Source organism: Macaca fascicularis, chromosome 6 (assembly GCF_037993035.2).
Source record: "Macaca fascicularis isolate 582-1 chromosome 6, T2T-MFA8v1.1".
NCBI lineage: Eukaryota > Metazoa > Chordata > Mammalia > Primates > Cercopithecidae > Macaca > Macaca fascicularis.
Window position 1 is genome coordinate 146663084 of NC_088380.1, and position 14478 is coordinate 146677561.

Genomic DNA, 14478 nt, shown 5'->3' on the forward strand with positions numbered 1-14478 from the left:
AATCCTGTCCCTCTGGATCCAGACTCCATGCTCCTCCCAGAAGATTCTACTGTCTCAAAAGCTCTCCCACAGTCGGCTCCATCTCTATCTTATTTCCCACAACTCCCCAATTTCCACAGTTCAGTTAGGCTGGTCTTACAGCTATGCCCACTATTATCTAATTTCATTGTCTTTGCTTTTTTTGTTTAATCATGCATCCATTCATTCAACAAAGCATGGCTGATCTTACACTATGCTGATAATTTCATTATTATCTTTGCTCATTCATTCATTCATTCATCTAGCCAGTAAACATTTACTGAGCCCCTGCCCCAGGTGCTCAGATCACTGCCCTGACCCAGAATGTTTTCTTCACCTACCACCTCTCCAAATCCTATCTTTTTTGTTTTTGTTTTTGTTTTTTTGTTTTGTTTTGTTTTGTTTTTCTGTGATGGAGTCTCGCTCTGTTGCCCAGGCTGGAGTGCAGTGGCACAATCTTGGCTCACTGCAACCTCTGCCTCCTGGGTTCCAGAGATTCTTCTGCCTCAGCCTCCTGAGCAGCTGGGATTACAGGCATGCGCCATAATGCCCAACTAATTTTTGTACTTTTAGTAGAGATGGGGTTTCACCATGTTGGCTAGGCTGGTCTCAAACTCCTGACCTCAAGTGATCCACCCGCCTCGGCCTTCCAAAGTGCTGGGATTACAGGCGTGAGCCACCGTGCCTGGCCAATCCTGCCTATCTTTCAAGGCTCTGCTCCAAACCCTTCCTTTCATGTATCCCACCTTAGCCAATGCAGCTAGCATGGCCCCTCTTTCCATGAACGCTGCGGGCACGGAAGGACATGACATAGTTTATTCAATTTCACAGCAGCCTGGCAAGGTCTCACACTGTCTTATCTTCCCGTCGGAAATCGGATGCCTGACCAAGCCAGGGCACATACTCCTTCTGTATCCATCAGTCTTGAGAGTACATTAGGCATCCAAGAAACATTCTTTCATCCAATTGTTCAGAGAACAAGTGTTCTTGTTCTCTGGTTTAAATACAATGGTTTAAAAAATGGCCCTTTACAAAACATTATGAATCTGGGTTCTCTTTCTTTGCCCTGGAATTCACCTAAAGTTTATTATAGTCTTGTGAGGTAGATATTATCATCTCTATTTTACAGATTAGGCAGAGACTCAAAAAAGGTGAGTAACTTGGCTAAGTTCACAAAATGGATAAATCTCAGAACACAGGCTCCCAATCACTGCACCACGTTGCCTCCACATTGCCTCCACAGTCCTTGGACAGTTCTCCCGAATGAACAAATACTGAAAATTCATTGTAACTTCTGTGACTAATGGACTTTCACAGCAAATATGCTTGGCCAGGACCTTGTACCCTGACATTTTTCTTTTATTTCCAGGAATGGAAACCCACACTGCTGTTGTGAAGAAACCTGATGAAACTCCAGCAACTTCTACATCTGGCCTGCTGCTTAGTCCTGGGACCTGAGGTCAAAATCATAGAAAAGAGCCATGGGAGATGCATTCCTTGGCCTCATCTCTGTTCTTGAATGCTGTCAGCAACACTCTTTTTACCCACATGTTAACACTTTCCTCAGCGTGGATGTGGAGGCGGGGGTGAGGAATGTTCTATTTTTCCTTCGATGGTTATGCCCTCACCCTACCAACTCAGTAAAAGGGGAGTAGTGGTCAGGGACCTTACTGAGAATGTGTCCTAGCATCTTTTCTCCCCCAGCACAGCCTCCATATGACCCAGCTGCCATGAGAAGCTCGCCTCCCTTCTAAGGGAATTACCCCTACCTTCCACTTCATCCTCACCTTGCCCTGCCCAGATTAGAGGCACAGAGGCATGTACCACAGGCCTGAAAAACCATCCAGCCAAAAAGCCTGACTGTCTTGATGAGTCCTATCAGGGTGTAGTTATGGACATGCCTATTTCTGCTCTTCCCTCTGCATTAGTTCTCTGCAAAGGGTGGCTCTTGCCCTCAGATGGTACAAAGATAGTTTGGGGTGTGCATGGATGACCTTCACTCTTTAGAGGTGAACAGACAATACTGCTCTTCTCCAACAGCCTCTGAAGGACACCAACTACTGCCTGTTTCTGAGATGTTTGCTGCCCCAGAGTCTCCCACCTGCTTCTTCCTCCCTCTCAGTCCTCCCTTTTGTAGACTCTCAGCCTCCCTTCTCTTAATGCTCTTTGCACCTTTTCCTGGGTCTCTATTTACCCTGCCTTCCCTTTCAGCAACCCCTTCCCAAACCACTGCCGACTTCTCCTTTCTTTCCAATCCCTCCTCCCTTCCCAGCACTTTCACCTTCCATTGAATCCCTCAAGCCTCATTCTGGCCCAACTCCTCCCCTCACCCTCTATCCCTGCCCTTCTCAGATCTGCCAAACACCTCAGGCCTGGCTGCCTCTGTCCTGTTCCCACCAAACCTCCTGACCATGCTTCTGTGCTCCTTGGGACCTGGGCTCACATTTTCAATCTCTTCTCTCCTATTAGTACAGTTCTGTCTAGAGCCATGATTCTTCTCTACCTTTCACAGCTGTCTTCTTTCCCACTTATATACATTTATTTTTTTAAGTATGGAAATAAAAAAGTGCCACTTAAATACAATGATTAAGTCATAATAAACAGTACAAGTTGTACTTGAATGTGAGACATACCACCCATACACGTTTGATCTTCGAGGACCACATCGCAATCAATCTGCCCATGGCCCATTGCCTGACACTAAAAGATATTTACAAGAAGTTGATTATAAACTAATTTCTTGGTCTAAGATCCTACACTCTGAAAGGGAAGGTTTCAATATATATGAAACCTTCTTGGCAGTGCAGGGATGAGGAGAGTAAAACTGAGATGAAAGTCAGCAAGTAGTGAAGGTGTGAAATAGGCAGTGACTCTCACACTGAGACCTCCTGGGGATGTTAAATTTTCATTTCGAAGCTGATGGTCTATCTGGGAAGCCTAGAGAGTAACAAAGGTTGTAGGCATATCATTATATTAGAGTGGTGCAAAAGTAATTGCTGTTTTTGCCATTAAAAAAAATTGCAAAAACCACAATTACTTTTGCACCAACCTAATAGCAAGCAAGGGGAGGAATCTGGAGAGAAAATCAATTTCTAAAATAAGAAATAAAAATTTGTTTGCAAGTAGGACTTGCAAGCTCGTTCTAGGCCTTGCTCTGGGAGCTTTTCGGTAACTTCTCTTCCTGTTGGAATAGAAGAAGGAAACCTTCAGGACAGAAGGTTCTGTCCCCCTTCCCCCTCCTATTGTGAATGAAGTCTCATTACACTCTAAAGTACTGGCGGGACTACTTGTTGCAAGGATTATGGGGAAAAGTAGCCAGAGAGCAATCCAGTTATCAGCCTCAGCCCCATTCCTCTGAGGTACAGCTCGGGAAGTAAGCCTCCAAACCAAGACGGGTCTGGACCAACAAGACACGAAGAGGCAGCAGCCCACAGCCAACCCCTCATGCCACGCACTGAGCAGGGTCCCACATGGACGCTGGTCTTGCCTCCCAGACGCCTGAACTAGCGGAGTTGGGGTATCGGGTGGAGTCTCGGAGAACCTATCCAACCTGAGGGGGACGCCTGGGGGAGTTCCAAGTATCCATCTCAGCTGGAAGGCCCGCTTGGGAAGCCACGGAGCGACCTCACGTCCCGGTGGCGCCGACTGTAGCACAGCGCTTCCGGCGGCACTTGGAGGCTGAGCAGTTGGAGGCGGGGCTCGTGCTGTGACGCCCGCCTCGCCTCGCCCCGCCCCGCGCGCGTTGCCAGGGTGATCAGGTGACTCCGGGTTCGCGGCACTGGGGGCGGCCGTGACGTCAGGCGCCGGGCTGCTCCTCACTGGCTCCGAGACAGGTGCGGCGAGTCTACTGCGGGCTGGTCCGGGCTCTTCAGGTCCAGACCCGACCGTTATCCAGTCGGTTTGTGGAGAGGAGAGGTGAGGTGTGGCGAACCTGGCCCGACCCAGCTGGGACCAGGGCGGGGATCAGGCGCGGACAGGGCGCGTCCCGGGATGTGCGCGTACCCGGGCTCCCGGGAGAGCGCCCTGAGAACTGGCTGGCACCCAGGCGGGCCGGTTTCAGGCAGGGGTTCGCGCAGCCCCTGGGGAGGGGCAGGGAGGCAGGGAAACGGCTGCCGCCAGCTGGATCCCTCCTGGCGCCCCGCGGCTACTCTGAGGCTCCTGGTCGCTGCTCCGCGCGTCCCGGCGGTGGACTCACAGGGGCTCCGCGTCGCTGCGGTTCTAGTCTCACGAGGAGTCGGCGGGCTCGGAGCGGGGCTTGCCACACCCCGTCCCGGGGGACGTCCGCGGGAGGCTTCTGGATTTCCTTGCCTTGGGCTGCGATTTCTGAAGCGCTGCTCTGCGTGTTCCGAGCTGGGCCAGCCGGGGGCAGGGGGCCGGTCGCGAGTCCCGCGGGTGGGAGCGGAGCGGAAGTAACTAGTGACTGGAAGTAACTAGGGGACGCGAAGCCGGCCCTCGGAGGCCGGGGTGTTCAGAGAAGGCGTTGCGGGGGAAAGGAATCCCGGCTGCTGTTGAGAGCCGTGGATTGGGATCTGAGCCGACCTGTTGGAGGAAGTGAAATCTGAGCGGGGTCCTGACGGGTGGGAACTAATCTCCCGGTGGCAGTGGAGGTTGCAGGGGGTAGAGAAGGAGGGGAGGACCCCTGGGGAAGGAGACCATGAGGAAAAACGATTTGGGGACTAACTGGACCGTCTGCTGGGCTGTTTTGGGGGGAGAAAAACTTTGGAGAATTAGGTTAGGGAGGGTTAGGAAAGCACCCTTGAGTGCCCAGCTGAGAGGCACTGTGTGCTGTGGGGAGCCATTGAAACGTTGGCTAGATTGGGGTAGGGGGAACACTGAGGAAGTTGGTGTGAGGGCAACACTGAGGAAGTTGGTGTGACATTCCGGCAGAAAGGTGACAACACTCTTCTCTGATGGGATGCCTCGAACCCTGCTTATGAAATACTTGTAACCGACAAGGGTAGGGGCTCAGGCAGCCAGGTGCCTTCTCCAGCCGTTGTTGGCAGATCTTTGAAAATTTAACAAAAAATAATTGTACATATTTATAGATTTATACAATATGATACATGTAAACTTTGTGGGGTAATCATGTTAGCAGATTTTTTTATTTTTTTTTCTGAATTCCTTCTTATGAAAGGACCCACCCAAGGGCAGCTCATTTTCGAGTATCTCATTTGACTGGATTTAATGACTGGTTGAGAGCTATGCCCTCCTCAGTATGCAGGGAGGTTATAGCGTCCACAACACTTTGCCCTTCAGAGGTTTCAGAGTGTCTTACAAACACCTCTTATACCTACGGTGAAATCCAAACCCCAAATGACTGGTAAGAGATTTAATAGGGGGAAGTTATTAAAGGAGAACCAGCATTGAAAACATTCATATGGGGGCACTGGGTGAGCTGAAAGGAGTCCCATACTATTTATTAATTGTAGATCAAAGATCTCTAGTCCTGGCCGGGCGCGGTGGCTCACGCCTGTAATCCCAGCACCTTGGGAGGCCAAAGCGGGCGGATCACGAGGTCAGGAGATCGAGACCATCCTGACTAACACGGTGAAACCCCGTCTCTACTAAAAATACAAAAAATAAGCCGGGCGTGGTGGCGGGCGCCTGTAGTCCCAGCTACACAGGAGGCTGAGGCAGGAGAATGGCGTGAACCTGGGAGGCAGAGCGGGCAGTGAGCCGAGACTGCGCCACTGCACTCCAGCCTGGGCGACAGAGCGAGACTCTGTCTCAAAAAAAAAAAAAAAAAAAAAAAAAATCTCTAGTCCTTTCCTACCAGCTTTGAGTTTCTCAGTGTAAGGCTGCCTGTTAGCCATTTTGTCTTAATTTCATGAGCAACAGGAAAAATATATTTTGGTTATATGAAAAAGAATGCTTTGGTAATTTATGATTTTTCCCAGCCCTGAAATTTATTGGTGCTATGACCAAAAAAATACACAGCTGTCTATTTTATTTTATTTATTTGTTTATTTTTGAGACAGAGTCTTGCTCTGTCGCCCAGGCTGGAGTGCAGTGTTGAGATCTCGGCTCACTGCAACCTTTGCCTCCTGGGTTCAAGAACTGTCTATTTTATATTGAAACTTACCAGCGTCTGTTTTCTAGGAGGTAGTGAAATTTATTTTGTATTTCTTTGACTCCAGAAAACAGAATTGGACCTCCAGGGATCCTGTACAGTAAAAGGCAGGTTTGGAAATTGTGAAGGAAGATGGCCGCAGCTGGTTTGTGCGTAAATATAGAAACCAGTGCAGCACTCAAAGGAGGACAAATCCAGGGTGAGACCTGGGGAAACGGGACTTCCAATCAGATCAGTGAAGTCATTCTCTGTAAAAGAAGCCCCGAAGTGTGTAAAAGGCCAGAGTAGTTTTCCCTCCCTGTGTTCCTGCTGAGTGGTAGAGATTATGATAGTGATTTTTAAGGGGCTTTGCAGGAGCCTGTAATATTAAGAATCGCTGGAAATCAGATGTCTTGACCACATTAAAAAATTTAGAAAAGTAACTATTTTCCAGATCTCTTTGATAATATTTGAGGTGACCAACTAATTGTGGTTCCTTTGGAAAGAAACGGTCTACCCCCTCCTTTCCCAAACAAAATAACTATGTGCTGTCAGGGCAGTTAAGTAGGCCAAAAGTTTTTGGAAATTTTCCGCTTTCATTCACCCCTGCCACCCCCGTAAGTTTTCCCATTGGTAGAGAACTTAAGACTTTACTGTCAGGAAACAAATGTTAGTGTGTTTCCCTAAATACAAGCTATAATAAACAACAGGGCTGGGCTTTAACAGAAACGCTGTTTCTTAAGGGGAACTGGGCTGAGGTGAAAGGCAGGGCTGGGATATGGGCTGGAGTATTTTGAGCTCACCTTTAGTCAACTAAGGCCTTGATCAGGGCACTCCTTTCTTGGCACAGAAACTTTCTTTGACCTTGAATGCTGGTCAGTACCTCCTCACAGAGGTACCGAGGAGAATTAATAAGAGGCTTATATGAAATTTGAGCTCCTCCAAGGCAGAATATTTTACTTCTTGGATGAATGGTATATTTTGAAATGTGATAAAAGTTTTTTTTTTTTGAGACGGAGTCTCGCTCTGTCGCCCAGGCTGGAGTGCAGTGGCCTGATCTCAGCTCACTGCAAGCTCCGCCTCCCGGGTTTACGCCATTCTCCTGCCTCAGCCTCCCAAGTAGCTGGGACTACGCCCGGCTAGTTTTTTGTATTTTTTAGTAGAGACGGGGTTTCACCGGGTTAGCCAGGATGGTCTCGATCTCCTGACCTCGTGATCCGCCCGTCTCGGCCTCCCAAAGTGCTGGGATTACAGGCTTGAGCCACCGCGCCCGGCCAAAAGTTTTTTAAAAGAGTTTGAAGTTCTAAATTTTTGGGAAAGCCTTATTCAAGGCCTTCCTTTTTTTTTTTTTTTTTTTTTCCAGAAACAGGGCTTGCTGTGTTGCCCAGGTTGGTCTGTAACTCCTGGGTTCAAGTGATCCTCCCACCTCAACCCTGTGAGTAGCTGGGACTACAGGCGACCATGCCTGGCTATCTAAGGCCTTTTTGCGTGTTTGGTTTTTTAAATTTTTTTGAGACAGAGTCTGGCTCTGTTGCCTGGGCTGGAGTGCAGTGGTGTGATCTCAGCTCACTGCAACCTCTGCCTCCTGGGCTCAAGCCATCCTCCTGCCTCAGTCTCCTGAGTAGCTGGGACTACAGGCCTGCACCACCACACCTAGCTAATTTTTTGTGTTTTTTTGTAGAGTTGGAGCTTTGCCATATTGCCCAGGCTTACCTCCAACTCCTGGGCTCAAGCGATCTGCCTGCCTCAGCCTCCCAAAGCGCTGGGATTATAGGCATGAGCCACCATGCCTGGCCTTTTTGCTGGTTTTGTTTTTTTGTTTTTTTGTTTTGTTTTGTTTTTCCTGGGGCTTTATGGGCTTGGCTACTAATCAGCCTATAATCAAGATCTGAGGCCCGGCGTGGTAATCCTAGCACTTTGGGACGCTGAGGCAAGAGGATCGCTTGAGCCCAGGAGTTCAAGACCAGCCTGAACAACACAAGGAGACCCCCATTGCTACAAAAAAATTTTTAAAAATTAGCTGGGCATGTGGTATGTGCCTGTAATCCTAGCTACTCAGGAGGCTGAGGCAGGAGGATCGCTGGAGCCCAGGAGTTTGAGGCTGCAATGAACTATGGTCACGCCACCACACTCTAGCCTGGAAGACAGAATGAGACCTTGTCACTTAAAAAAAAAAAATAGCCGGGCACAGTGGCCCACACCTGTAATCTCAGCACTTTGAGAGGCCGAGGTGGGTGGATTGCTTGAGGCCAGGAGTTCGAGACCAGCCTGGCCAACATGGTGAAACCCTGTTTCTACTAAAATTACAAAAACTAGCTGGGCGTGGTAGCGTACGCCTATAATCCCAGCTAAGTCGGGAGGCTGAGGCACAAGAATTGCTTGAACCCAGGAGGCAGAGGTTGCAATGAGCCAAGATCATGCCACTGCACTCCAGCCTGGGAGACAGAGGGAGACTCTGTCTCAAAAATAAAAATAAAAATCTGGAAGCCTGAGGCTAACTAAATTCCTGTTTGTATTTCATATATAAGTAGTAAAGCTCAGATTGTTCACTCTCTTTTTTTTCTTTCTTTTCTTTTTCTTTTGAGACAGAGTCTTGCTCTGTCTCCCAGGCCGGAGTGCAATGGCACGATCTCAGCTCACTGCAACCTCTGCCTCACAGGTTCAAACGATTCTCGTGCCTCAGCCTCCCGAGTAGCTGGGACTACAGGCGTGCACTACCACACCCGGCTAATTTTTTGTATTTTTAGTAGAGACGGGGTTTCACCATGTTGGCCAGGCTGGTCTTGAACTCCTGACCTCAGGTGATCCATCCACCTCAGCCTCCCAAAGTGCTGGGATTACAGATGTGAGTCACCGCGCCCAGCCTCATTCTTTTTCCTTTTATTCTCTGTTAAACTGGTCTTGTGTGTGTTTTTTTTTTTTTTTTTGGAGTGCCTGGAGTAAATCAGTAACACAGAAGGCTGTGGGACTGTCAGCCTTTGACCCAGCATCCTTTTTAACAGCAAGAGTATTATCAGAAAGTGTCACAGCCCTCAGAGGAGTTAGTTATTAAGCCGGTCAGAGATGAAAGGGAGTAATATTGCTCACTAAATTGGATGAGGAGTGAAATAGTCATCTTTTAAAATTTGCCTCACCTGTGTCAGGCCGCCGGTCCTGTCACTCAATGTAGTAGGATTCAAGTGTTTGCTGATGTGCCCAGGGACACTACGTACTGAACTACAACATCCATCTTTTAGACTTCTGACATTTGTTGGCCAGGTCAAGCTCTCTCTCATGAGGGAAATTCTGACAGAAAAGGCTTTCTGTTTTCTGTAGGCTTAGCTGAGTGCCATGTTTCAGGCTTCCAAGCTCCTCAGGCTTGGCCAAGGCTACTAATTGGCTTGGCTATAAAATGGGAGTCAGCAATTAAACAGCAGCAGTATAAAGCAAGGGAATTGAACACAAGCTGACCCTCCCACTTTACAACCAAAAAGGTTCACATCACTTTGGGCACTACACAAAGGAATCTTCAAAAGGAAGTGAGCTTGGAATGATTCCTTTGTAGCTTTTAGGAGATGTATGCAGAATATTATTATTGATTTAGGCCTCAAAGCCAGATCTTGGAAACTGGGTAGGTCCTCACATCTAAAGCAAAGGAGACGAATGATTTGAATCCGTTCTCTGTGGGCAGCAAGCTTGTGGTATGACTTTGCCAAAAACAACAGATGATTTATATTTTTCTGAACTCTTTTCATTAAATGGTTTAAGGGAGAATATTGATGGTCATTGTGGGAGGAGGGTTTGATCTACCTGATTTACTCACTGAAGAGTAAATGCCTTATTCAGAGGTGCCTGTCACTAGTTTCCTGATTATTTGTGCTAAAGAATTATTAGCCAGTCTCAAGAGCATTGGCTCAGAAAACATCATAACTGAAAACTATCTAGGCATACTGCTTATTCAGAGAAAAGTAGGGATGGGAAACAGTTGAACTACAAAGACATCTGGGGAGAGGAAGACCTGGGAAATGGTGCTAGACTTCTGCCACATTAAACGTTTAATGCTGCATGCAGTACTTTACCGGTCAGTTTCAGTTTCAGAATCTTGGGCAGAATCAGTTGGGGAGAAAGTGTGTGAAGAGAGGGACATTTGTAAGAATGTGCCTGTTCCGTGAGCCCTTATTGTTAAGTCAAATACTTAGTGCTTTCCTGCTGCCACTAACTTCCTGGACACTCCAGATTTTGCCCTTCCGCCTCTTCCCCACTAACAGCCTTCCCTCCCCAACACCACCCTCTCTAAAGCCAGTCTAATCTTTGATTACAGTTTCTGCACCCTTCTGGCTCTGCTAACTTTGTTGAATTTTTGGTGACCTTTAATGTCTGGTGGTGGCTATGTGAGAAACTAATGAGGAATAATTGTATTTATTTACTGATTATTATTTTGATTTAGAGACAGTCTGCCAAACTAGAGTGCATGGCATGATCATAGCTCAGTGCAGGCTCAAACTCCTGGGCTCAAACGATCTTCCCACCTCAGTCTCCTGAATAGCTAGGACTACAGGCACGTGCCACTGTGCCTGGTTAATTTTTAATTTTTATTTTATAGAGATGGGAGTCTCACTATGTTGCCCAGGCTGGTCTCGAACTCCTGAGCTCAAGCAATACTGCTGCATGAGCTGCTGCACCTGCAAGAGCCACGGGGGCCACTGCCACTGCAACATAGCAGGACCCCGTCTGTATTTTTTGCTATGCTGACTAGGTCTTGCTATGTTGACTAGGCTGTTCTCAAAGTCCTAGCCTGAAGGGATCCTCCTGCCTCAGCTTCCCAAAGTGTGTGACATCACCTTCGGCCAGGTAGTTGTATTTAAAGGGAGGGTCTTGAAAGTGGAAACCCTAGTGTTTTTCACACTTCATTTGTGTTCCTCTACATGATTTTTGCCGTATCTTTATGTCATCTGTACTGTTGTTTAACATTTTTCTTAAAGTTGACCCATTTTTTAAAACCTTAAAATTTGTTTAAAAGGGAAACAATATCATTGCCTTAAACTGATAACTACTATATCACCTGTCACAAATAGAAGGTATAAACTATTGAAGTTGTTTGTCCATGTTCCCCAAGTTGCACATATCCCACTTGGGGCAATACGGCCTTTACCCAAAGATATGACTCACTAATAGTGAGTTTTTTAGGCAGCAGTAGATGGGTGGTAGGATGGTTTGGAATAGGCAGGCCCTCAGAGAGGGCCCCTTCAATCCTGTCTTTCTCCTAAAACTTGTGTAGCTCTATGATACTAGGAAGGCCACAGAATGAAGAATCTAGGAGGTAACAAGAGGTAAATGCAATATGAAACCACTGATGTTTTGATCTGAAGTTTGCCAAAAAAAGGTCTGAGTGGTGGTGAGGCTGGATACTATGTTAAATTCTAGGCCCTCTGCCAGGGGTGTGGCTTCATTGATGCTGTGTTACATTGTTCTTTCTGTGCCAGTGTGCTCTTAGAAAACTCAGATGCTCCTGGGAAACTCAAATGTTTCTTGGGGGGCAGGAGGGATGCTATTTTTTTTTAAAACTAATCAATAACCCAAACTACTTTCACATGTAGAGAACTGTTTGTGGATGTTGCTAATGATAGAAACTGAAGCTATCATCTAGAATTTTTTTTTCTCCTATCTTCGTTGTCTGTAAAGCCTATTCCTTTAAGAATCCTATGAAAACAGAAGAAAGGGGGAGGGTGAGCTGCCCTGGGTTGTATGGTCTCTTAGGGTGCAGCACATGATAGGTACAAGTGATACTTCCTGGTTTGATGTGAAATTCACTGTTGTCCATTAAGAGCCACCCCGCAGTGCTGACTGAGCTGCTGCTCCCTCAGAGGGTCAGGAGAGCGAGCTTTCATGATGGAGAAAAGCCGGGCTGGCTTGGTATTTCATCAGGAACCAGGAGCGCTTAGTTAAATTGCCAGCACATTAAGCTGTAGGGGCCTCTTTCTAAACCATCAAGATTCCAACTTTCCCACAAAGCCTAATCTAATGCTCTGGGAGGAGGCGGGCAGAGCCTGTCTTTCAGGGGCCGGGCTGGCAGGGGACCTGGCCTGGGAAGTGGCCTTATCAGGCTTGTTGGGAGGGATGGACCTGTCCCTTTCTAGTGTGTCCTCTCAACTTGGCAGGGGGCGGAGTTTTTCCCTTTTCTCTCTCTCCATGCCCTAACCTCTCCTTTCAATTCCCCAAGTCACTTTCTGTGTTAACGGCTTTCTTTCCTTTTCCTTTCCCTTCTGTTCAATGCTGCCCTCTCTTTTGAGACTCTCTCTTGCTGGGCCCCATTTTCTCTCCATTCTCACTTTGAGGGTTGACTATTTGAAGTTCCAATTATAATGCTATCATATATGTCCCAGTGACTAGATGTAATTCAGAGATCCCTACCCTATTTTTCTGAGGAGAAGCCAACCTTCATTTCTCCACTGGCTTTCAGATAGCAGTGTTGGTGGGGTACTGACCAGAGTCCCTGAACTGAGTGGTTGGGTGAGGCTAGATGTACTCCTCTCCCATATGGAGGTCCCAGCAATGTGGGGAAGGTATTATAATCAGGGTTTGCTGACAATGCCAGGATCCATTAGACAAGGGACTGAGGCTCACCTGTGGGGACCCTTCCATAAGCTGAATGCAGAGGGGAGTACTGCATCTAGGCAGTCCTCTGGCTTTTGCGGAGGACCATACATGATGACTTTACCTAAAGATAATTAGCAAGGGTTTTAACTTTCATTGTTAAATATAACATATGTATAAAAAAGTATGTATAATATAAATGTACAGTTTAATCAATAATTGTATTCATTAGTGTAACTGTGTGATCTATTCAGGTTTAGAAATAGAAGTTTATTTTTAAATCCAAATGGGGTAATAGAATGCACTGTGTTTCAATTTGCTTTTTTCCCACCATGTTGGTACTTTTTCATATCAGCACAGGTAGTTCTAACTTATTCTTCTGAAGGGTCGTATAGCAGCAGTTCCATGGATTGGAAATACCATGGTTTATTTAACCATTCCCATATTGATGAACATTATATTTAATATATATGCATGTGTATAAAGTTGGTTGTTTTTTTTTTTTTTTTTTTTTTTGCATACTGGCTGGCACTAGTATATATCTGTAAGATAAATTCCTAAAGGTAGAATTGCTCGTTCAAAGGATAGGGTGTTTTTATTTATTTATTTGGGGTTTTACTTAAAAATATGTCTTTATTAAAAAGTTTATAAGAAAAAAGGATAGACCCTCTATAAAAAGAAAGGCTGTCCCCTCTAAACATTAGGGAGGAATGGGACACCAATACCTGGTGGCTAAGGGTAGGTCATTTTAGTTGTTGATATTTTTAGGTAGTAATGTATTTTTTCCCAGGGCTGTTTATAAATGTTACATTTTACAGAGCACCAAGCCCTGAATCCAACCAGAGGTTCTTTACAGAAAGCTTTATGAAAAAAGGTTTTAGCAGATGATATGTTATCCTCTGTTGAAGTGAACTTCTCTGGATTCCCTCAGAAAGTCTCTAAGTCTGGAAGAATGCTAAAATGTACCTACCAACTTTAATATTGGAGGGAGACAAGATTGACTGTAGTCATATTTTCTAATAATTCTGAACTATGGATAATTAATGTAGGTATGGTATGACTTTTCAGAATTTGCTGTTCCTAATCTATCAGGACAAGTTGAGAATACTTACATCTTTGTGTTATCTTAATGTTGGGGATAGTGGCTTAAAGCAATTATCTGAATGGCATTAGCAAACCATGTTACTAAATAGTTTGTAGATTTTTAGCTTTATATGAACTCAGTTATAAAAGCAGTGTGTGGTTTTTATATCAGATATTTTTTGTGAGAGAGGAAAATAAGATAGTCTCTGAACCTTTTCATCACACTAGGCCATCTATCTATCAGAGATAGATGATCCATTGTTAGTTTTTGCCTTCCATGTGCACTTTGATGCCCTTGTTCGGCGAAAGGTCCCATATCTGAGCTGTGTGTCATTTTGTACTCCATAGAGGGGCTATTCTGAAGCCACAGCCAAAATGTTGATATAAAAGATACGTTCTAATACTTATTCATTCATTGACTATATGAGAATAGCTCAGGGCCTGGTAATACTCTGTGACAAACAAGAGATAGTGAATGAGGTAGGGGATGGCCAATAATATTTGGGAGGTTGAGGCCAGAATCAGTATTTGGACAATAATGGAGTAATACTGCAGGTTGTCTTCCTCTAGTCTGTCCCTAAAAGAAGAGCAGTTTAGGAAATGACAATACCTAGCAAATGTGTTTAAAATGCTGAGCAAGTCATAAAAAGAAATATCTTGTCTATGTTATGCTAACTATCAGTGGTCTCCTGGTGTTGCACTGTTACTGGGAGCACTGCTACCATCTTTAAAAATATAAATCCCTGCTATTGCTA

General features: G+C 45.9%; 1 protein-coding gene across 1 annotated transcript in view; it reads left to right on the plus strand.

The window, feature by feature from the left end:
• Positions 1-3823: 3823 nt before the first annotated feature.
• Positions 3824-14478, plus strand: part of CYSTM1 (cysteine rich transmembrane module containing 1) — a 66038-nt gene continuing 55383 nt past the window's right edge. Inside the window, exon 1 of the mRNA XM_005557948.3 lies at positions 3824-3933. The gene's annotated coding sequence lies outside the window, so the exon portion shown is untranslated. The remainder of the gene's footprint in view (positions 3934-14478) is intronic.